The sequence below is a fragment of the Falco naumanni genome, chromosome 7, assembly GCF_017639655.2.
Source record: "Falco naumanni isolate bFalNau1 chromosome 7, bFalNau1.pat, whole genome shotgun sequence".
Classification (NCBI taxonomy): Eukaryota; Metazoa; Chordata; class Aves; order Falconiformes; family Falconidae; genus Falco; species Falco naumanni.
In genome coordinates, this window is record NC_054060.1 from 66975686 (window position 1) to 66997879 (window position 22194).

Genomic DNA, 22194 nt, shown 5'->3' on the forward strand with positions numbered 1-22194 from the left:
CACTTGCCTGTTTTGTTCCCTCTTACTCTTGTTCTCATATTTTTTTCCCTTTCTGTCCCCATACCCGTTGCTCTAGAGAAGAATCTAGTAGGGAGAGGGAATGAACACTGAGGAAAAGCACTTCTCCACTCTGTCCCCACATACTCGTCTGAACATTTGTTGTTACCACAAAAGCACGTGGGGATATGGCAAAGGCACCATAAAAGGTGCCTAGGGGGCATTTTTGCCCAGGATGTGTTCAGCAAAGAAACTCTGGCTTACTCAGTGGGAAAAAGTCTGCCAGTTCTGGGATGTCTCTGAAAAATCTCTCGGAGAAGCTGTGATCTAGGGATGGACATTAGGATAAGGAAAAAAATATATTTGCCTTGTATTGTGGAAGCTGTCCTCACCCTCTGTCAGGACATGGCACCTTTGACCACTATTTTCCCAGTCTCATGCTATGCCAAGACACTTCCCAGTAGCCTGCATCATACTGTGCTATTTCAATCCCATCTCTTTCTGGAGGAGATAGCTGCAGTGGTAATAAGGTGTTTTCCAAAATGAGCATAAATTCTCACAGTTCAGAAACTAAAGGGTTTTCTTCCCATTTTCTTCCCACTGGGTTAATGAATCAGAGTGCTCTTTAAAACGAGCAGCCAGCATGAAATTATACTTTGCAGCTGCACAACGGGTTGGCTCTGCATATGGTACAGTAGTGCTAGCATCTGTGCCTTTTGCTTCTGACAGACATATAGATCCTGTGTTTTACACAAGTCAGTGTTCTTCAGTACAAGCAGAAAAGTGAGTGTAAAATGTAGCACATTGCTATGGCTGTACACCTGTGGTTTCAGCATATTTTACAATATTAACAATAACAACCTATTTAAGTCATTATTTCACTTGCCACCAGCTACCCAAAAAGACGAGCTTGATTTCTGTTCCTTCTCAACCATAATAGACGATTTGAATTTTTATTCCAGTTACCATTTAGAATATGAAATAGGGAATATTCATGTTAGCCAAAGTCTTGCCATTAGCTCAATATAATGTCTCGGGCAACTTGATTTTCTGGGCCTCTCTTCCCAGCTGTATGGAAGTTCACCCAACCTTTTGATCTAAGGACAAAACACATCATGCAAGCTCTAAGGGTTATTACAATTGAGAGTTATATATGAAGCAGAATGATACCAATTTGTTTTTCAAGCCACAATAATAACAAAGCAATAACAAGAACAGACAGCTTTTACAGACTATTAATGCATTTCAAAGTGTATTTCCAAAGCAGTGGCCCTATCTCAATCTCTCAGATTTTCTTCTCTACCCTGCCTTTTCACTCCTGGCCTTGCACAACGCCTCTCTGTAGTCCCTGCTACTGGTTGCACCACTGGGTATGTAGTGGTGGGTCTTTTACCTATTAAGTTTTGCCACAAGACTATAAATAGATTTGTGGGGGGAAAAAACAAGCCAACATATTATCATCCACAACCACACCCTAAGTGAGAAAGTAATAAAAAACCCACCAGGAATAATCTGGCATTCTGATCCTCAGGTCCACACCAATACCTCCTATCATGCCTTTCCAGTACTTTGGTCAGCAAGCATGTAGTCCTTTGAGGCAAAGCAAAGGCAATGAAAAGATGTGGCAAAAGTCCCTGTTTTTATGGTATTCCTGGGAAAACATTACCCGTTTCTTTCAGGACTTCTAAAAGTCCTATGTTTTTACCATCAAGGTTTCTTAGGAAAGACCACCTCTTGTCTGCTTGCAATTATAATGTCACCCTTTCCTGTCTCTTAGCTTTTGAATTGCAGAAACTAAAGGTGGTTCCACAAATAAAGTATTAACAGTTCTGATAAATTTGAGAGAGGCAGATGAAAAGACCTCCTTGAGAGTCCATGTGAAAAACACACAGAAATCACTTGAAAAATTTCTTTCTAAATTGAACAAGTTTTGTAAAATGAATTGCTTTTTTTGATCCAGATGCCCAGAAATATAGCAGAAGCATTAAGAGAAGATGGTTTCATATATGTAATAATTTGTGTGCCTTTATTTTCTAGAAAATATCAATAGTGTTACTTGATTTGATATGTGGAAATGTCAAACCTGTGAAGTGAAATAATCTTTCTTTTCCAAACTATAATCAAAAGTAAATTCTTCTGCTGCCAAAGAACCATATGGCTGAGTTTACAATTGTTAGAAGAATACAGAGGTGGTTCTAGAAAAGACAATGTTGTAGCTTTGTCTGAAGAGAATGACTAATAGCAGGAAGGATAAAAATAACAATATGGTAATACAGCTAAGCATACAAAGAAAGCTCCTGAGAACTAGATGAAATAGTGTGTGTATCCCAAGAGAAATATTGGAACCTCTGCTGTAAAGGCAAATACAGCATGGTGAAAAATCTTGATGTTGCTAGAGGATGGCTTAGACAATTACTTCAGGGTTTTCCTTCCTTGACTTTTGAGGAGTTCCTGGACATGGGTGACAAAGTCTAAAATATAAATGTCCTCCAATTTGGCAGCATCCCAGTAGGCCTGGGAGAAGATACCTAAGAAAGGGATCCCCTAGATGAACTTCTTGCAGCCACAACAGTTTTCAACAGCTTGCTGGTGGGGTGTGGACAGTCTTCAACCCAGAGTGACTCCTGACAGAGAAAGACTAGATCTGCATAAAAAAAGGAAGAAGTGATCAACACAAAGCTCTTGGGGTTTTTTTCCCCTTCTTGACCGACTGACTTTGCTTTCTGAAGCAAATGACTTCGATAGGTGTGTACTTTGCAAAATTAAAATATCTTTTAATTGCCTGACCTTTCCAGCTTCCAACCTGACAGGTTGCTCCAGCCAGCTACAAAACACAGGAGCTGATTTACCAAGGAGCTGAAGGGGACAGTAGCTCTGTCTTCTTTCCCAGTGCCACCAGCAACCTGAGCTCTGGGGCAAGCAGCTTCAGGCTGCCCACACAACTATGCACCTGCATTCATTGCCCCACGTAAGTGGTGCCTGCAACCAGCACTGGCCATACTTTGCTACATACATGCCTGAACATCATTACGAAGCCATTAAAGAATTTGCAAACGTAAGTCCTCAGTGAACAATAAAATGCCAACCTGCACTGTAAGGTTATTTTTTGTCCACAGGCCTCTTAATGTTTTGTTGGCTTTGCAAGTATTCAGCAGCAAAATGGTTAATCATTTCAGTATGATAAATTGGAAAACACCATTGTTATAATGGATGTAGAACATCTCGCTGTGACCGGCCTCTTGTGACTTAGTACAAGGAAAGGCATTTGTTCTCTTTCTTGTGTTGTCTTTTAATTCTTCTATTTAAACTATTTTGGCCAAACCCACCAGGTAGTGAGGATAACAGTTATCGCCTCCACATGCTTCCTGAGTCCCTATGCTATCAATCAGTGTGTGGAGACATTAAGGGAATACCTGGAAGTGCCCACTCCCAGCCTGCAGGACACCTTCCTCCCATGAGCTTCAGAGCAGACTTTGCAGACAGAAGAGGCAATCGCCTTGCCTCCTTGCAAGAGGACTACGGGAAGGGGCTGGAAAGCCCCACACCACTTGACCACCAACACCGGACCAGCTGAAACATAGATTTGTAACCACTCCTACAGATTTTGAGTGTCTCTGCAAGATCCGAGCTGTGGAAGAGAAGACTGCTCACACAGTCCTTGCCCTCTACTCCTGCTGCTGAACACACCATACAAAAATTTAACAGCAGTCTGGTTCTCCAGCATGCTGAACTGTTAATACAGAAGTTACATTTTTAACTTCATACTTTATGGCACAGCTAAGAGACATTTCAAAATCATCACAAAGTAACCAGCAGGAGAAGCTGCAAGATGAAAGACTCAAGTCGCAGACCTGTTCTCTATGGTTCCCTTTCTTAATCCTTCTCCTTCCGCTTGACAAAGTTCTCTGATCATGTTGAATGGATTCATCCTTCGATTACTTTTCAGTTCATCATACTCTGCCATATTCTATCACTACATCTCTTTGAACCTGGGTGCCTAAATGTAAATCTGTGGCCTGATTATCCCAAATCTGCACTACTAGTCTGTTCCCAGCAGCAGGTTAATGACTCCTTAAATACGATGCCTGTTGCTTGGTTAACTATTGCAAATTCATCACAAGTCCCAAAAGAAGTTTAATTGTCAAAAGAAGTTAAATCATCTCAAGTTACAAAGTAGTTCTATCACAAAGCTTCCAGCTCTATTTAAAACACAATGAATTTCATCTATGTTCAATTAATTTATCCCCACGAGTCTCTAATCTTTATAAGAACACCTATATTTCATTTTAAATGTGAGCCATCAGGCAGATACTAAACTGACGATGAAATATGAGCAAATTATGACTCAGCCCCTCACTGCTAGATTGCAGCAGCCCTCATACTGCAAGAGAACTGTTGAAAAGGACTGTCCTTCATGTACTATCTCAAAGGACTCCACAAGTTTTTGTGGACTTCGTCGTTGATGTTTTGACATTTTCTTATTATTCTACATCTACAGAAACATATGTATTCAGGGGAAGGTAGAACTACTGTATTTCACACGTTCATGCTTATCGTGCTTCACTGCCCTGAATTATTTGCTTTGTGTCTCCTTCACTCACGCTGCCTCTTGCTGCTTGGAGAGGGGAGAGAACGTCTTCCCAGCAACTAAGCCTGACCGAACCATACCAAACTGGTATCAGGCTACCCATAAGAACAGTGGTAGTTGCAGTGGGAAGTCTCATCGCAGCCACTATGTACGATGCTATTTGAGTGCCCTTTTTTGTCTCACTTGTTTTCCTCTCCTCTGTTTATCTTTATTCAACTGGAGAAACTAACTAAATGACGACTGAAATTCAATCAGAGCCCTGTCATTACTCCTTGGGTAAAGAAAATGTTAAAGATATCAAAATTAGTTTAAAAGTTAGAAATAATTTCCTGCATGACTTAGTTTAAAATATTTTTATTGTGTTATGTTTATTGAGTCATTAAAACTCTGGCTCATAAAAAAAATTCAGATGTGGTATGGAATAACTGAAACAGTATTTCAGCAACTGTAATCTATGTGCAGTTAATTCTCCTTTTTCTTGCACAGATCTTATGCTGTCTGCTCTTGGCTGTAACTAGTTTTATAAAAGTTTCTTACTGTTCTGCAGTCTGTATTGTGCAGTAGGCTGGGTAATCAGAATGGATCTGGCTAGTCTTAAAACAAACCCAAGCATCTGTAACTCACCTCATGCACAGGACTGGTGAATTAAGATTCCTACAACAGATACCTGTATTCAGAAAATGTGCTTTCCAAATATACTGCTTAGGTTTTACTCAGTAAACACTTAGAAATTAGTGTACTAATAGTCTTTGACAAAATAACAGTCAAGAACAAACACACAACCTATCCAGGAATCACCAAAACATTGCAGCAAAGATACACACACACACACGCACACATATATATGTATACATATAAAAATAGCTTTGAAAGGTAAGTGCCTGGGTCTCCAATGAATACCAATTTATTATTTGACAGTAAATTCCAAATTAGGCATAGTTCATGCAAGTCATGGACAAGGCTGTTAGTGTCTTAAAGAAACTGTTACATCTTCACATCAGGTAGGAATTACATAGCAATAAGTTAGAGGCAATAAGGAACTTTAAAGGAAAAAAAAACCTCTCCTAGCAATAGCTGGAAGACATTAGATACCCTAAGGGAAGGCACTCTTTATCACATAAACCCAGCTAGCTTTGTTGTTGGTTTTGTGGGTTTTTTTTTCAGTAAAGAAGGCTACTTTGAAGAGAAATCAAAGTAAGAAGTGGAGTTCTTCTCTAACGTGTAAAACAATGGTAGTGAATGGGTCCCAAGACTACTACAGGAAAGACAGCTTTTTGATTTAAACCCATTTGAGAGTCACAGATCTAGAAAGCACGTGCTCTTCCTGAAGATCAGTTCCTGTGCTTCCATTAGCTGGCCAGAAGGTGGTACATTAAGACTGACAGAAATAGAAGTCGTCTTCAAGATTTTTACAAGATTTAGACAAGACTACGCCTGTTCAAAGCATTCAAAATATATATGTGACATAATACTATTGTTTTATACATAAGAATCATTTGAGCCAAGCTGTGAACAGGTCTCCTGTAAGTGGTGGAGAAAGCATGGAAACCTGCTTGGTTTTCCTTAGAACTTATTTCTACTAAACAAACACAATACACTCATAAACATCTTAGCAGCTAAGCATACCTACATGATTCATTACAAAGCAACTTTGTTGTCATCCCTGAAGACATAGCATAGACGCGACTGACATATTTTGAGCACTGTGTCATCTTAACTTTGTTCTCAGCAAGGTGTGCTCAGGCCAGAGGTTACCAAGCCCAGTACTACACCCTAGCCTTAGTCATCATTACTCTGTCAGGGTATGCGTCGGAGTACTTACGGTCCCAGTTTGGCAAAGCTAGGCAAAGCCTGTGTGTGAGGGGACAACGCAGAGCTGGGGAACACAAAGCTGAACCTGTTCCAGCAGAGGGATCGATAAGAGAAGGCAGGTTCTCTGGAGAAGAATGAATCCGTCTGCTTCATCTTTCATCCAAAAGGAGAACAAAGAGCAAACAGGAACAATGGAAGACAGGCACATGGCATTTTTCAAAAGCAGTTCCTTCCAAAGTACATTGGCAAATATAAATGAAGTCAGTTTGCCTCTGAATGTACTTTGGACTTTACTTCTACCCGCAGAGGTCTGCTTCCCTCTCTGATTTTAATCAGCAGTACATACAGCATATCCTACAATAGTGGAACTGCCACTGAGACGAGACCTTGGAGCTCATGAAGAAATATTCCAAGAGCGAATAAGGGAAAAGAAATGTTCCTGCTAGCCCAGAATGTTTCAGGAAGTTAATGATATTTGGCAAGCAGAACAAACCTGTAGGCAATCCTACAAATCCAAAGACAATCCCACCCCATCTTGGCGGAGCTGTTACTAGCATTCATTGAACAAGCTCTCTTTTGCAAAGAGCCATTGCATAATTCTCTCATACACAACCAATACGCTACTTTATTATGCGGTAATTTAATCAGCAATATATGATGGACAAATACAGAGGTTTGCAGACCTCCTAAGTTTTGTCTTCAGTGCTTGAGATGTGACCTTGTGGAATAAGCCTGACACTTGCAGCGCCAGACTGCAGGTGGAAATGTGCCAGCTACTGGACCCTCTCAGAATCTGGGGTCCCGTTAAGCAGCATAACCTTTGACTGTAAAGCAACACACTACGGTCTCATCCATCAAGCTGTGGCTCCAAAAGGCAGCTGCAGAATGCATAAGCATGGGGGGCTGGCTCAGCTGAACAAACGTGGAAACGTTCCCATAGCCATAGGAAAACTGAAGGCAGGAGACCTTCATGTACGTCAGACATCTGAAACACTCTGGGTCTGCTACTGCCAGTCCATCAGTTCAGAAACTGTACTGGTAGTGACCACAAATGCTAACACCAGCTGACAACAACTTGGTAGTCAGTGCAAAATAACTCGCTGATCTCTTAATTCCTAGGTGAGCAGCTTCTGCATGACCGAAGCCAGTATCACCCCAACTATCTGCTCAGTCTTGTGCTGATTCTGTTGCAAAAAAACCCAAGTCAGTACACAGGGATAAGCCTGTACCAGCACTCAATTCACTGCTCACAAAAATAAACACTGATGTCCATCTCTGCATATCATTTAGTAAGAAAAAGGCAGGGCAACATATACCAGGGAAAGAAGGAATGTGTTTTGCTTGACAACTGATGTAAAAAGCTACAAAATTAAAATTTATATTGATAGACAAAGATTTAGACCCTATACCGCAGAGAATAAAGTGTGGGGGGAAGGAGGGGAAAAAACAGACATTGTTATTTTACATCTTCAAAATACACTATTGCCAACACTTCTGGCTCCCCACAACATTTAAAAATAGCAGCAATAACTTCCTCATTCCTGCCCCCAAGGCATTTCCCAGGATCAAGTTTTCTATCATATCAAGTCAGCAGCTCACATCCTGTCTGCCAGATTTGTCTGCATATCTCAGGTTATCCGGGCAAGAGGTAATCTCATATTTATACACTACATTTACCCTGAGCAATATCAAAATGATTTACAAGTTATGCGACTGCTGTTATTTCAAAATACCCAAAGACCTATTTCCCAATTTCTAATGTAGGGCTCTGTGGAAACTTCAACTTCAGCTTTCCATTCATATTTTAAGAATTGAGTTACCTGATGAACTGTAAAGACAGATTAGTTCCATAGACAATACACCTGATAAATACTTATAAATTATGGAAGTTACCAGTGCTCCGCTTCTGCCTGAAGCTTATGCTAAATATTTTTTCCCCCTGTAGCTTGTTATGCAAACATTTTCCGTTTGAAGTGCAGGGAAGACCATGTATCTACACGAGGGTAGCCAGTCTGGCCAGTCCTTCTTGACCCAAAGCATATAGGAGCTCCGGGCTACAGTGAAGTTTTATGAATTAACAGGTGAGGTGTTCAATGCAAAGGTGAGAGCAGCTCTAACAAAGCCATGTGTAGGTGAAGTTTTTAAATTTTTTTTTAATTCCTGGAGGGATTTTTGTCTTATAGCACAAAGGACAGAAGGAGAGTGTAAGAAAACAGGAGCGGACAGCCTGATCTACAGGTAATGCCTGACCCACGCAGATATCACTGAGGATGCACCTGCCAATGCAACACCTCCACCCTCAACAGATAATGATAATTACAGGTGCTTGAGAAGAGCCATGGTGCAAAGGGTATGACATAGGAATGGGCTGCAAGAAGCTTAGGTGCTAATCTGAACTATGTGATTGTCTAAGTGACCTTCAGCTAGCAACCGATGTCCTCTGCTCCGCAAGTTTTCTCTCTGTAGCAAAGCAAAAATACTGATGTAATGGGAAGTGTTAATGGCTGTTGCGAAGTGTGTTTGATGAATAGGCTATCATAAGTCATGTGAGAGCTTGTGGGCTTTCTGGAGGCCAGGCAGGATAAATGGAATAAGCAAGGGAGCTCCTGTAGGGAATAAAGTAACTGGAGACAGTAGAAGCTGTGGCCCTTGGCTGAGCAAAACTTAACTCATGAGTGCCAAGGAATTTCCTTGTGCACTGGCTGCTTGCAAGTAGGTGTATCAGCATGAGAACAAAAATGAAGGTAGAAAAGCTGCAGTAAACAGCTAAGACTGGATGCTTAAGTACAGGACTAGCCATGAACTGCAAGGAGAAACGCTGGGCATCAGCTTCTTACTCTTTGTTCCGCTGAGAAACAGAGCACTGTGCCCAGTATTTACAAACAAGAAGGAATCCACCAAAAATATTGGAGGTGAGCCAAAAAGGCCTCTAGTACCAGTCAGCAATAGTCTCACCTGAGATCTAAGTATGACAAATACTATCTTTTCTGGAGAGAGAGTGTATGGCATGGTTCCCTCTGCCAAGACTGACCTGATATTAACTGGGGGCAAAACTGATGATAGAAAGAATGTATCTCTCCAGCTCTCGATGGAAACTATCATATGAATTAAAGATTTTAAATTCAGTTATTTTTTAATGCACCTGCCTTGCACAATGTTGGAACACCAGAAATTATGATCTGGGAGACATGTTCTTATAGAAAAACAAAATGCAGAAAATATCCCTATTATTTTGTTAGAAAACCCAAAGTATTTCATGCCTCATTTTGCTTCAAATAAATTGCAAGAACAGGGACAAAGAAAGGTCTGAGACACCCAGATCAAGTGGTAAGGTGGGTGGAGCACATTTATAAAATGGAAAGAGATTTGGGTTTTTTTCCAGGAGCATAAGGGGAGCATGGGCTTGTTCCTCATCCTGGGCTGTGAGGGTGTAAAGACTATTTATAACTGCTATTTTAACTGTGCACCTGAAAGGCATAAATATTTTCTTAGGTAGAAATTGGGATGACAAAAGTAGGTTGCTCAGAGATCCCAAACTTGAGAAACTTTATATCGACCAAGAATACTGAGAGAAATCTTGCAGTTTCCAAACACGTACCAAGACCTTAGAAAGCAAACTTGCAATAGAGACTGAAAGAGCCTGTAACATACAATCAGGTAGGCACCACTTTATTCTGGAAATAAACTTTGTCTTCAAAATCCATATTATGCTCTTGCTAAAGTGTTGCAGGGTAGAGCTAGGGTGCTGCATCGCTGGTTTTCACTGCTTGAGGCCTTTAAAGATGTGTTTTGGATACATGCTGTGCAAGACAGTTTAGGGAGACAGGGCGTAGTAAGAAGAAATATTCCCACTGGTGGTAACCTAACTTCAGCCTCCTTTACGGTGACACCATTCTCTGATTTTGCCCATTCAGGAAAACTACAGTGATGTTACAAGGGCTGTCTCGGAGTGTTTCTAAAAGCATGGCTGTATTGGCAGAGTTCACACCTGCCCTGCCAGTCTGACTAGCGCAACCGTACTACAGCCAGCTCAGGGAACAAACGGAGCTGACCCAGCTCACACTTTGTCTGCATATAATGAAAGAACTCCCAAGGGTGGCGGAAGACAGAAAACTTGTCAGCATGTTCATCCAAAGATGGTTTAGTTAACAGCTCCTGCTATACGGCTCTCTGACCCAGTGAGAGTCTTGTTATCATCCCATGGTGCTATCAGCACCTCATCTCCAACCCCAAGGCAGCTGCTGACCAGCCCGGGAGGCCGTTAGGAGGGAATGGCTTGTTTTACCATGTATTGCTCTGACTGATGAGGCCATTCCCCTCTTTCCACACTCAGCTGTTCCAGGCCTGGGACTCCCTTAGCTCAGCCCTTCCTCCAGGCCAGGCTCCCACCATAAAAGCCCAGCTGTTGCACAGCTATTTACAATTGCAGGAAATCAACAGAACCAAATACTGGGCTGTTATCTATCTTATCTTATTTAGAGTTTTGTTTTTCCCTTTTGTATGTGTGTGCAAAGCCACCACAGTACACGGGATTATTCAGGGTTGCTCCACAGAAGCAGCCAAACAGAAATGATCCAACAAGCAATTTCTTCCTCTCTCGCTTGGGCCATGCTGGTGTGATTACAGCAAACACAAAGGCACTGGCCTCACTGTTAAATGTGAGAGTCTGACCAAAAGAGACCCACGTGTGAAGAATGGTGTTATGACAGTGCTCTGTGGTGAGAAGTGAAGAGGAAACCCACACTTCCTTCCTCTCTGCACAGATTGCAACTTCCCATCTTCCCATCTCTAGCAGGCATCTTCCCTCTGAACTACGATTCTGCCTGGGGGCAAAACACCAGGTATCCAGGGCCCAAATTCCGTCCTGCTAGTCCTGCATAACTTCTCAGCCATGCCAATTTCTTACTGTCAAGTTTTAGCTTCCCCCATCATCACCTACTCTTGGCTATGTGTCCTCTTTCTTCCCCGAATGATGCTCTCCATTTTTTTGATGGGGATGCAGAGGGGCAGGAATTCAGCTAGCGGCTTTGCCAAGTCATCGCTTTTTCTTTGTAAGATAGAAACAATCGGTGGAGAACATTAAAGTAATCCTGTGGAGAAGTAAAGAAGAGACCCCAAATGTCAGCCACCAGAGTTAGTGAGCCCCTTGCCATAGATTTGTGTACACACACACACACACACACAAGAAAGTTGTCAGCTTTATAAAGATGATGAACAAGGAACCCTGATAATTTCTGTCCTGGGGTAGCAGGGACCAGGAATTAGGCAGAGTACAGAGGCTCGAAGGGACAGGGCTTTGACAGTGTCAGGGCAATCCCTGTACAAAATACACTACAGAAAGCCAAGTGGAAATAAAACTTCTGCATTCTTGAAATGTGGAAGATACAGCAGGTCTTCAGGGTACAGGACAAGATTAGGGAAGGAAAAAAAAAAGAAAAAAGATGGACAGTGTGATAGGAAACCTTACTGCCTGTATCACCAAACTGCATAGCTGGTTTGGTGGCAGCGGAGAGACAAGAGCTGAGCACAGAATGTGACTGATTTGAAAGAAAACAACAGGGGCCCCACAGCTGCTGTGCCCTGTAAACAAAGCATGGCTTTCTGAAGGGCCATGTGAGATTTTGCAGAAGAGCCCTGAAAGAATCAAGGTCTGCCCAAAGGAAACAACAGCAATTAGAGAAACGAGGAATATGGGACACTAAGATAATATGAGGACTTCATTGAGCTTGAAAAGAAAGGTACCCAAAGTATAAAATGAAAAAAATAATTATTAATGTATTCCTACAAACAGATCAAATAGGCATTCAAGAAATGAACGGCCAACAAACATTAGACAGGTGATTAAAGTACCCTAAAGCAATATCTTATTATATAGTGACACTGACCGCTGGAGACTTGATAGGAGCTGCCTAAAAACACCACCACCACTGCTATGGACAAGAATGACTGCCTCAGTTCACTAGTGAGCGTTATGTTCTAACATTTCAATAAATAAGCTGATCACTTCCTAGGAAAAGAGACTTTTTTTCTCCTCCATGAGATGCTGCTGCATGATTGTTTCAGTACATTATGGAAATGAAGGGTGGGGGGAATTTTTTTGCCCACTGGCTTACTTGTGTACAGTGGATAAAGTATTCAGATAAAGTGTCAGAAATAGATGTCAGGTGAAAATGTACCATCAGTGGACTTATACTAGGTTAACGAGTCTAGAAAAAATATATAAAGGGGCTTAGGAACACGATGCAATCTGATCTTTTGCACTGCATCTCCCCAGTTCACAGGTTCTCACCACTCATCTAGGTCACATCAAGGTCAAATGGTAGAAACAAAAAGGCCAGTCATGTGGACAAGGACATGCCCCTTATGGAAAGCTTTGAATTTAACATCTCATGTGACATGCCATTTTTTGCAGGATTTGTTAAGAAACACACATATGAGCACTTGAAGTTACGAAGGAGGATTCTGCCCTCGCTCTGGCTAAATGAAAGCGTGTTTCTGCTTGGGACATGGAAAGAGATTGTACTGGAAGGGAGTGTGTTTATCTGAATGAGAATTATAATGCTTTAGAAATGCTGACAGCTTTGGAGATTAAATCCTGTATTTACTGACTTAGCAGTATCCTCCCTCCTAAATATACCCCATCATCCCTGCACCACAACATAAGGGGGAAGCCCTAGATATCCACTTACCACAAGGCGAAATCTGTGCTTGAGCGATCCGAGCTGCATCTGAACAAAAATGTTCCTTGGGGTCAACTCTGCTGATGATTTTGGATATGAAAATTGGTTCACCCATAAAGCAAACTGAAACCCAACTCTTTTATTATAGGATCCGAGCAGCTGTCAGATGGCAGCAGCCTGACTCTGCTGGGGTAAAAACGGTGCCACACAGCCCTGTGGGCAAGCCAGGCTCCTTGTAAATAGTTTCATGAGGCATCAGGAAGCAATTACTGAATCCCAGCAAAACCTAATTATGCCCCCTTCTCCTCCTTCATGAGCTATCATTTGGGAGAAGCCAGAATTATTTTTCTCTTCTCTCCCCTACAGTTAAAACATAAATTAAGGGGATTCTTTTCCCCTCCCCTTTAAACTTTTAGCCCTGCTTAGTCTCATCTTTGTACCGGGGTCTTTTGTCCTCCTCGGGAAGAGGCTGCTTTGCTGGAAGCTGACGGAAAGACAACTGTCCGGCAGACAATAAAGCTGTCTGCAGAGCAGGCATCTGTGGATGGAGGCAGCGCTGGCCCCGACGGAGGCATTAGGCATTCCCAACCTGTTGCCATAGCAGCGAGGACCGGGCAGGACCGCAGCCCCCCCCTCCGCGCCATCGGGGCTGCCCCTGCGAAGGCATTAATGAATGGGGAGAAATGTTAACCCCTGCCTGCCCTCTCCCAGCAAGGGAAGGAGGCCGGATTGCTGCGCCGGGGATAAATGGTGTCTCCTCCAGATGGGGAAGGTAGCAGAAAGAGCAGCTGTGAAGCACGCTGCTGGTGCAGAGCGGGTGAGGGCTGGCTCCCCCGAAGGGCGTTCCTCTGGAGCATCTGCCTGTACAGACAAGCCTTGGTGCTAATTACAGAATTTTCAAATAGATCAAAATAACATGCACCAAACAGGTTAAAAACGTAGCATGCCTGGAACCGGCATCCTTCTGGGTCCACCAGATAGAGCAGAGAAGAGATGGGATGTGTCCATGGTTGTAGCCATTCTCCAGGAGGCTCCAGCTGACCAGGGATGCTGAGTGGCAGTTTCACAACTTTCACATACAGCAAGAACTAATCCTGCATATTTTATCTCTTCCTCCTGCACACATGCTACAGCGTGAACCATTAGGAAGTCATTTAATGGAAGCGGCAAACACTTCCCGAGCACAAAGAATAAATATAGATAGCATTGGTAGCACTATCTGTGAATTCAGGGTAGAGTTTAACAGGAGGGCAGTGACTGGAATCTTGCATGCTTTAACTCAATTTTTGGCGCTCAGCATTGAGTGTCTGTATGTACATGCAGCTCTAGAATATGCAGATTTATATTGCCCACACCTAAGCCTTGCTGTCCAAACTGAAAACTTGCGGTTGCTTTTGTGATAGGCAAGACTGTCTTTTATAATCTTTGATGGGGGGAAAAAAAAAAAAGAGAGAAGAAAAAAGATCAGTTGTTCTCTTATTTCCCTTCATTCACTGTAATGTCTGGATACAGAAATGGAGGGAACAACATCCACAGACAAAGCAATTCCCTTCTCAGCCAAGAGCAGCCTTACTTTTGATTTGGTTGGAGGAACAAGGATCCTGCCTGCTGCAGCTGTCTACTCCAACAGTTTGTAAACTACGTTCATATCAGTACACCAAAGTCTGAGTGTTTCTCCATCGTCTTTTTGGCCTGCAAAGCAGACTGAAAATCTCTTGAGAACAGGAGCTCTCATGAGAGTTATCTGAACTTCAGGTCAGGACAGAAAGTCTCCTGGATCAGCATTCCTGACAACATTTCAGTGATTCTCTGTTGGTCCCAGCTGGAACCTGTACATGCTGAGGCAGCTGCAAAACACACAATAAGCTAAGCTCAACTGAACAGCTTCCAGCTTTGGAAGAGCTTTGCAGTTTAGCTTAAATTTGGGAAGGAGAAAATTCAGGTTGATTCTTCCCATCTATGTTACTTCATTCATTTCCTACCAAGGGACCACCTGGAAAGGGGATCACCGCATCTGCCCGTGGGTGGCCAGATGCCAATCAGATTTCAGTACTCAGTGAAGATGCTCCTTGGAGGGCTAGGCTGTCTGCACTCTGCACCATGCAGCAGGTGAGAGAGATGTAAAGCGGAACTCCCGTATTCTGCGAGCAGCAGTTTTGCTGAAGAGACAAGAGGGAGCCTCTCCTGCTACACTGAGCCAGCAGGAGTCACTTTTAGACAGAAATAATTTTTGTACATCTCATTTACTGTCATTCTGTAAATGTGTTTTACTCTGAATGGTACGTTTGGTAGTATGTACTTAGGAATATGTGCATAGGTTTCACTCAGATAAGGAGGGTGAGAGGGAAGTAGGGCAACGTTATGGGATGGAAGGCACCTTTAGAAGCAGTGATTCTGAAAAAAAATTTGGATGATTATCACCTCTGATACAATCCTGAGGCTAAAAGTTCTGATGTAATATTAGGGTTTAGGAAGAGAGAAACGTGAAGCAGAAGGAAAATCATTTCACTTGCGTATGCAGTGTGGCCTGGTTCCTGGTGGACCACTACAACCCCATCTTTTGTCCAGAGTTCAAGGATATAGAAAAACTGAGGAGGGTTCAGAAAAGATCCGCAACAACTATAAAAGAATCAAAACCCTACCACACAGCGAAAAACAAAAGCTCAATATATTTAGTCTGCTCCACAGGAGGTTCAGAAACAATCAGTCTGTAAGCACCTACACAGAAAATTTTAAAAGAAAAATTGCTGTGATCTAATAACTGGAAGGCAACATGGAGAAATTGAGATTAGAAATCATGCAGAGTTTTAATAGCAAGAGCAATTAACCATTGAACTGATTTACCAAAAACTCTGCGCAGTGAAGTCCCATGTCACAGGAGTGCTTTAGGCAGGCAAGATTATTCTAGTTCTCACAGGAACTAAGTCAGGGATGTGATATGGTTTGTGATATGCAGAAGCTCCAGCTACATGAGTGCTTTAAAGTTTTCTGACCTCTTAATCCGCATGGGAAAAAATACAGCAACGGTTATTTAAGTAGCTCCATCTCATTCCCCTGTTGTGTGATGAATTCAGAAATAGCCAAATGAGTTTTAGTGCTGCTCCCTCACATAAAAACACTAACGTAACTAGATTAAGTGTGGAGAGTTGACATCGAATTGAGCATTTTGGAATTGGCTGTAAGGAATGGAAAGTAAAGTTACAAAGTAAGCCAGGCCAGTATTCAGGAGGCCAAATGTATCTGTGAGGATGTCCTCACGCAACCTGACCTGAGAGTGCTCAGACATACACGTTCCTACACATGATAATACTGCAGTACAAACTGCTGTTTAAAAATAACAGAGGAAGAAAAAAAGGAATGGCATAAAATTATCCTTTCTTACAGATCACAACAGTCAGTTGAAATTTGCTTTTTGCACTTCAGAACTCTGTTCCAAATATATGTTTATGTGTAAATCCAGCTGCTTATTGCCTCGTACACGAGGGCAATGCGTTTCTTGTGTTTTCAACAAACACCAAAACACTGAAGTCCCCTAACAATGCAGTGCTTGACGAATCTGAATTGCTCACTCACCCACTGAAATTCTATACAGAGCAGCTCTGAGCTGTTAATCTCACAGCAAAACCTGCTTCCAAACCTTCCCTTTCTTGAACACCTCAGCGGGTACAGACACAGATTTCCATTATCCCTTCAGCAATATTTGGAGAAAATTAATATAGCTCTTTTTGTATGTTTCAGTTTATCTTCTTATACCACAGAGAAGCTTTTATCAACAAGGAAACAGCCTACTTTTTCCTCCGTCCGATCAGAAAAGAAATAACCTCCCACAAAAGTTCATGAACCAATCGCCCTCCTCCCCCACATCCTCCTCGGCTTCAAAACACGGTGCATTTGTACTAGTGCAGTAGGCACTATGAATAAGGCACAGGGGGACATTACATGCTGATTTAGTTGTATACATACAGCTTACAATTCTCTTTTTAAAATCACTTGTTCCTGGAAGACCAAAAGTCAACCCTCTGCCTCATCCTACCCATGTTCACAGCGTCAAACTCTTTCTGTACACAAAACTTTCCCAAGTCGGTGGTATCCTGTTAGAGGTTCCCTTGGACTTGATGGGATGAGACGTTTCTTCCAGTCTTCTCCCTCTGTCCATCAGCCATCCTACCCAGCCACTCACCGGCCCCTGCTGCTACAGCACCTTTCTTCCACATGAAGTTGATACGCTCCTCCTCCCACCGATATAAAAAAATAAATCCAGACCACTCAGATGAACGGATTCTCTCCTTGCTGCACTTACCGGGGGCTCAGACAACTTCAGTTTGGCGGTGGCAGCCGCTGGCGTGTCAGTCTGGCTGGCTGCCTCAGCCCGTGTTCATCCATGGCTGCCTGCTGTGGGAGCTGAGTGGGGAGGTATGCACCCTGCGTGCCGGAGCAGGATCGTGGCTCGCCGCCTGCCAATCAGCCCCTCTCCGCTGGGTGGGCAGGGCAGAGAGATGAAAAAATGTGCAGGTTAAGTTCAGATCTGGCACACCCAGCGAAGCAGGAGGTGGGAGATGGACAGAAAGGCTGGGAGCAGCAGGCTGGATGGGTGCAAAACGTCACGTTAAACCCTGCCAAACAAAAACCCTGAGTTTTGGTTTTTTCCTCTCTCATGCAAAAGCAAAGTTCTGGGGCAAAACTAAACCAAACCAAACCCCAAAACATTTCAACTGATCACCTTGCAAGAAATGCAGCAGGCTGCTCCCTGTGTCAGCAGCTGAATCACCGTGTCCAGTTAACTCTTCAGACACCAGTTGGTTTTAGGACTAGGGTTTTCTTTTGTCCCCTCAGGTGAACTGGTTTTGATTTAACAAATTTCAAAGTCAGTCATTTATAATCTCTACTTTTGCACCTCCTTGGAAATATTTTCCTCTGTCTCCCTCAAACTAAAGGACAGAAATTAAAAGGTGGTTTCTGGTCATTGGAAGCAGATGAGATTCTAGTGCAGTCTTACAGAAGGAAAATTAAGGGCATAAAATTCCTGTTTTAAAGACCAAACAAGAGAAATTTATGGCAGTGATAACAGGATGCATCCATTTGTATGGGGGATTAGCAGGGGATTAGACGTCACAATCCAGGAAGTTCTCCCTATAAAAAACAAATGAAAGAAGGAAAGCTAACCTACTCCCCAAAGCAGCAGGTCCACCAATGGAGCACTCCACCTGCCAAATACACCTCTAGGTCTTTCCAAATGTCCCATTTTAGCCTACATTGTCTCTGTCCTTGCCCCCTCTCCTGTCCCAAGCAGTTTGGATGTAAGACCGAACACCACAGGGACAATCTGTCAGTGCCTCTGAGGAACAGCCAGCATCCTTCCGCCTCGTTGTGACATTTCTAGGGTTACTCTGGTTTTTCTCATTTCCCCTCAGTGGTTACTATGGAGAAACAAAGTGTACTTGGGATTTTGACACACTAAGGAAAACAAACAGATTGTTTGAAGGGAAGGTTATCTGGATAATTTGGAAACCATGCCAGAAGGTATGTGGCTTACAAATAAATTATTGGTTTGACATTTAACCATTAAAATAAATCAGTATAGAAATAATTTTAAGGACACTGAATTAACTGCAGAAGGTAAATGGCTTTACAGTTTGAATGTTAGAGTGTGACAGTATGCAGAATCAACAAGGAAAGACCAAGCTACAACTTTTGGGTTTTGGTCTAATGATGTGAATTAGATGATGAAGGGGGGACTAGATGATGGAATGAATGACTACGTGATTAGGTACTGTAGGGACAAGTGTGTTGTGCAGGAGTCTTTCAGGTGGGAAGGGTGCAGAACAGCATGCAGCAAAGCTGGTGCCTGCAGCCTGCGGAAGAGACGTGCCTGCCTTCCTAACAGGGTACATTTGTGTTGGCAGGTGAGGGGGCAGATCAGTGATTAGATGCGTGCCTCTCCTCAGGAAAAAACAAATTAAGAGTGGCCATATACTATCCTGCCTGGTGCCAGCCTCTCCACCTAGCCCGTTGCAAATTTGAACCTGTATTACTCATCTGAAATTAGGTAATTAACGGCAGAGCTGGAACATTTGTTTTCTAATACCCCCAGCTCTGCCAACCATGAAGCCGTCCCTTATGTGATGCTGTTACTGCTCGCTTCCCTCCTGCACCTTGTTGTAACAGCTTCATATAGCAGATAGGGCTTTCTCTGTAAGTGCAAGAAAAAGCACTTTTTGTTTCACAGAGGCTAGACATTCCCAGGCTCGTAGCAAGTTGAGGCTAAGGCAGAACAAGATGGGGAAATTAGCCCAAGGACAAACTGCTTGAACAAAGACTTTTAAAGGTGTGAGGCTTAAACAAACATGCTGCTGGAAAAGATGAAAACTCAGACCTGCTCTTGTGACTTTCCAGATGAACAATGATCCTTTTCTCATTTTATTCTTCCTCTCCTCAGCCAAGGGAAACCTTTATGTAGACAAGCTTGTCTGCTGTTCCGTCTGTTGCCTCGATCTTTTTGTGTGAAAGAGCAATGTAAGATGAGCAGGGAGATGAAGTCATCCTCCCCTAGACTCCCTCTTTTGTTTCTTGTTCCCAATTAAAGTCCATAATTAATCTGGCCACCACGACAGAGCACTGCATGGGGTGCTGGGATGTCACGGACATACTGAAGCAAACTTGTTTCTCAGGAAACTGTTTTTTTCCTCACGTGGTATTTGTCCCTTGACCCTTTGTTTGATACAAAAACTTCTAAAATGTGCACAGCAATTAAGTCAAATTACAAGTAGAATCAGATTCGTGAAGAAAAAAATAATAATCTGCTTTCCAAAAAATGCATGCACTAAAGTGCTGTTGTTATCTCTAAGCTGAACACCTCAAAGACTCTCAACAGCCTTTGTGAAAAAGCAGAAGGATAAACTCACTCCAAAGTGCCTGTTAGGCTGGTGACTCAGGCTTTCTGCTCGGCTGTGGGAAACCTAGGTGCAACTCTGTGCTTGTTTATGCAAGAGCTCAGCTTCAGCTTCACGTCCTTCATCCCAGAGAAGGACCCTACCCACCCTGCTATTGCCAGTTTGGGTCCAGTCTGTCAAACCCCTACCTCGGACCTTGATGGAAGTTCTGTCCGAACCAGTATGGCCACAAAACTTTTCCAACCCCCTGCAGAAAAACTAAAATCAGCTGATCAGTATCGGGTGTCTGGTTCACCTCTTCCAAGATTGTCCTTTTGATGTTTGACACTTCTTTGGCAGATACTGCTGTAGAGAGCTAACCAGTGGAGTTTTTACTGCAGGGGCTGTTTGACAGCCTAATGGATCTCACTGGAGAACGAATTGCTGGAGGGGCCCTAAGCTCTCCCAGCTACCCATGACATGGTCTACTTTTCATCACACCTCACCAGGCTTTACTCATATTCATCCTTACAAAACACGAAACTTGGATGAAAGTCTGTTTCAACTCAGTTTCCTGAGGCATCTGAAGCCTAGATAACAGATAAGGACTTGCTCTTAAACAGTATCTTGTCACTGCTGGCCTGTGTTCATCCTGCAGCAGTTGAGAAAGAAAGAAGGAACCAAGCCCAGCCTGTACAATTCAGCTCAACACAATCCCATCAGCTGCATTTGGCCTGTGTTCACATGTAATTTGTCTTGCAACCAGCAACTTCTGAACAGGAGCCATTCTAGGATCCTTTTCTTGGGAGGGAAAGATGGCAAAATTAAAGCTCGGTGGCCCAGATTGTGTTTCTAGGGTACCATCCTGGCAGGACAAGATGGAATAGGTCAGTATGTAGCCAAAGCAAAAAAAGCACTTAGGGAACGAAAGGCATCAAGGCACATTGGGAAGAAAGATTAACTGAAAGCCAGCTAAGCCTCAGCTATATAACATGCAGCTCAGTCCAGGCACCAGTCAGAGCTAAATACAGCTTCTGTGACTGAAAGCATGAACAGCCAAAGCCACTAATATCCGGGAGCTCTGTGAGGCATGGTCTCGGATGGGCTGCTGCTTGTTACATGTTTCCACATGGCTGAAGCAGTGTTTTGCCAGTGTTTACGGTCTGGGAGAAGAAGAGTGTGTAGAAAAGTTCACAGGCCACAGACTGCTGCCCAGCTGGTCCAGTTCTCATGCTGGGAACTCTCAGAGATGCCCCCTTCACCCCCACGGGTGTCCTAACTGTGCCTGCCATTCAAATCCACACCAGCTTTGCTGTGGTTTGAAACGGATCCCTTCGGCTGCATCTCCTATCACATGTAACTAAGCCCTTCTCTGACTCCGAGTTGCAGGCAGGAGCTCTGTGCCCCTCAAGGCTGGGGCTGGTTCAGAAGAATCAGAGAACGTTATTTTTCTCATACCCTGGCCGGATGCCACCTGACAGGAGATGGTTCTCCCGGTGCTGTGAAGCGATCTGTGCTGCGGGCTGAGGTCTGGATCTGTGTGTGTAGAGGACCAGGGGTGGGCCAGGAACCCCGGGTGGGGGGACAGGGTTATTATTCGTAGCACCATTAAGGCCTGATTCAACAGCCACTGGGTTGGGCTTGTCTGATGCTCACCCACCCCTTCCAACCAAAACCACACAATTTATTTTGTTTGATGTCCTGCAAGGACCTACAAATAAGAGCACGTATACATGCACACACATATAGAAATATGTATAATTATATGCACAGGCACACAGGGAGCACCCTGGCTCACCTGCTGCACGCTTCCACCACCTTGTGACTTTAAGGCACAGAAAAGGGAAAGGCTTCAACCACTGCCTGGGGGAAGAAACCTGAAATCTTAACTCCTGACAGTACTGAATGGAAATCATACCACTCCCTCCAGTGCAGTAACACCGAAAGGAGCAGAGACCTAATTTGAAGAACCAGCAAAACCAGTGCCAAAGGAAATGCATCATCCTCGGGATTTATGATGAAGAAATATAATTTAAAACTCTGGCCTTTCATTCTTCTGGAGCAAAGCAAACTCCGACATGCTCAGGGAATTACATATTTGTGAAATAGCTCCTAAGGCTTTAATGACTATAACAAAAAAGCTGTCTGCTCTATTTGGTATTGTTTGTAGCAAGTTTATCTTCAAGTGGAATGTGATTTTTAATCAGACTTGTATGTAGTCTGCCATGATACGCAGAAGTCACACCTA

At 43.2% G+C, this 22194-nt stretch overlaps 1 protein-coding gene across 2 annotated transcripts in view; it reads right to left on the reverse strand.

Moving 5' to 3' along the window:
- The window catches only part of STON2 (stonin 2), a 79260-nt gene that overhangs the window by 13902 nt on the left and 43164 nt on the right, over nucleotides 1–22194 (reverse strand). The window lies entirely within an intron of this gene.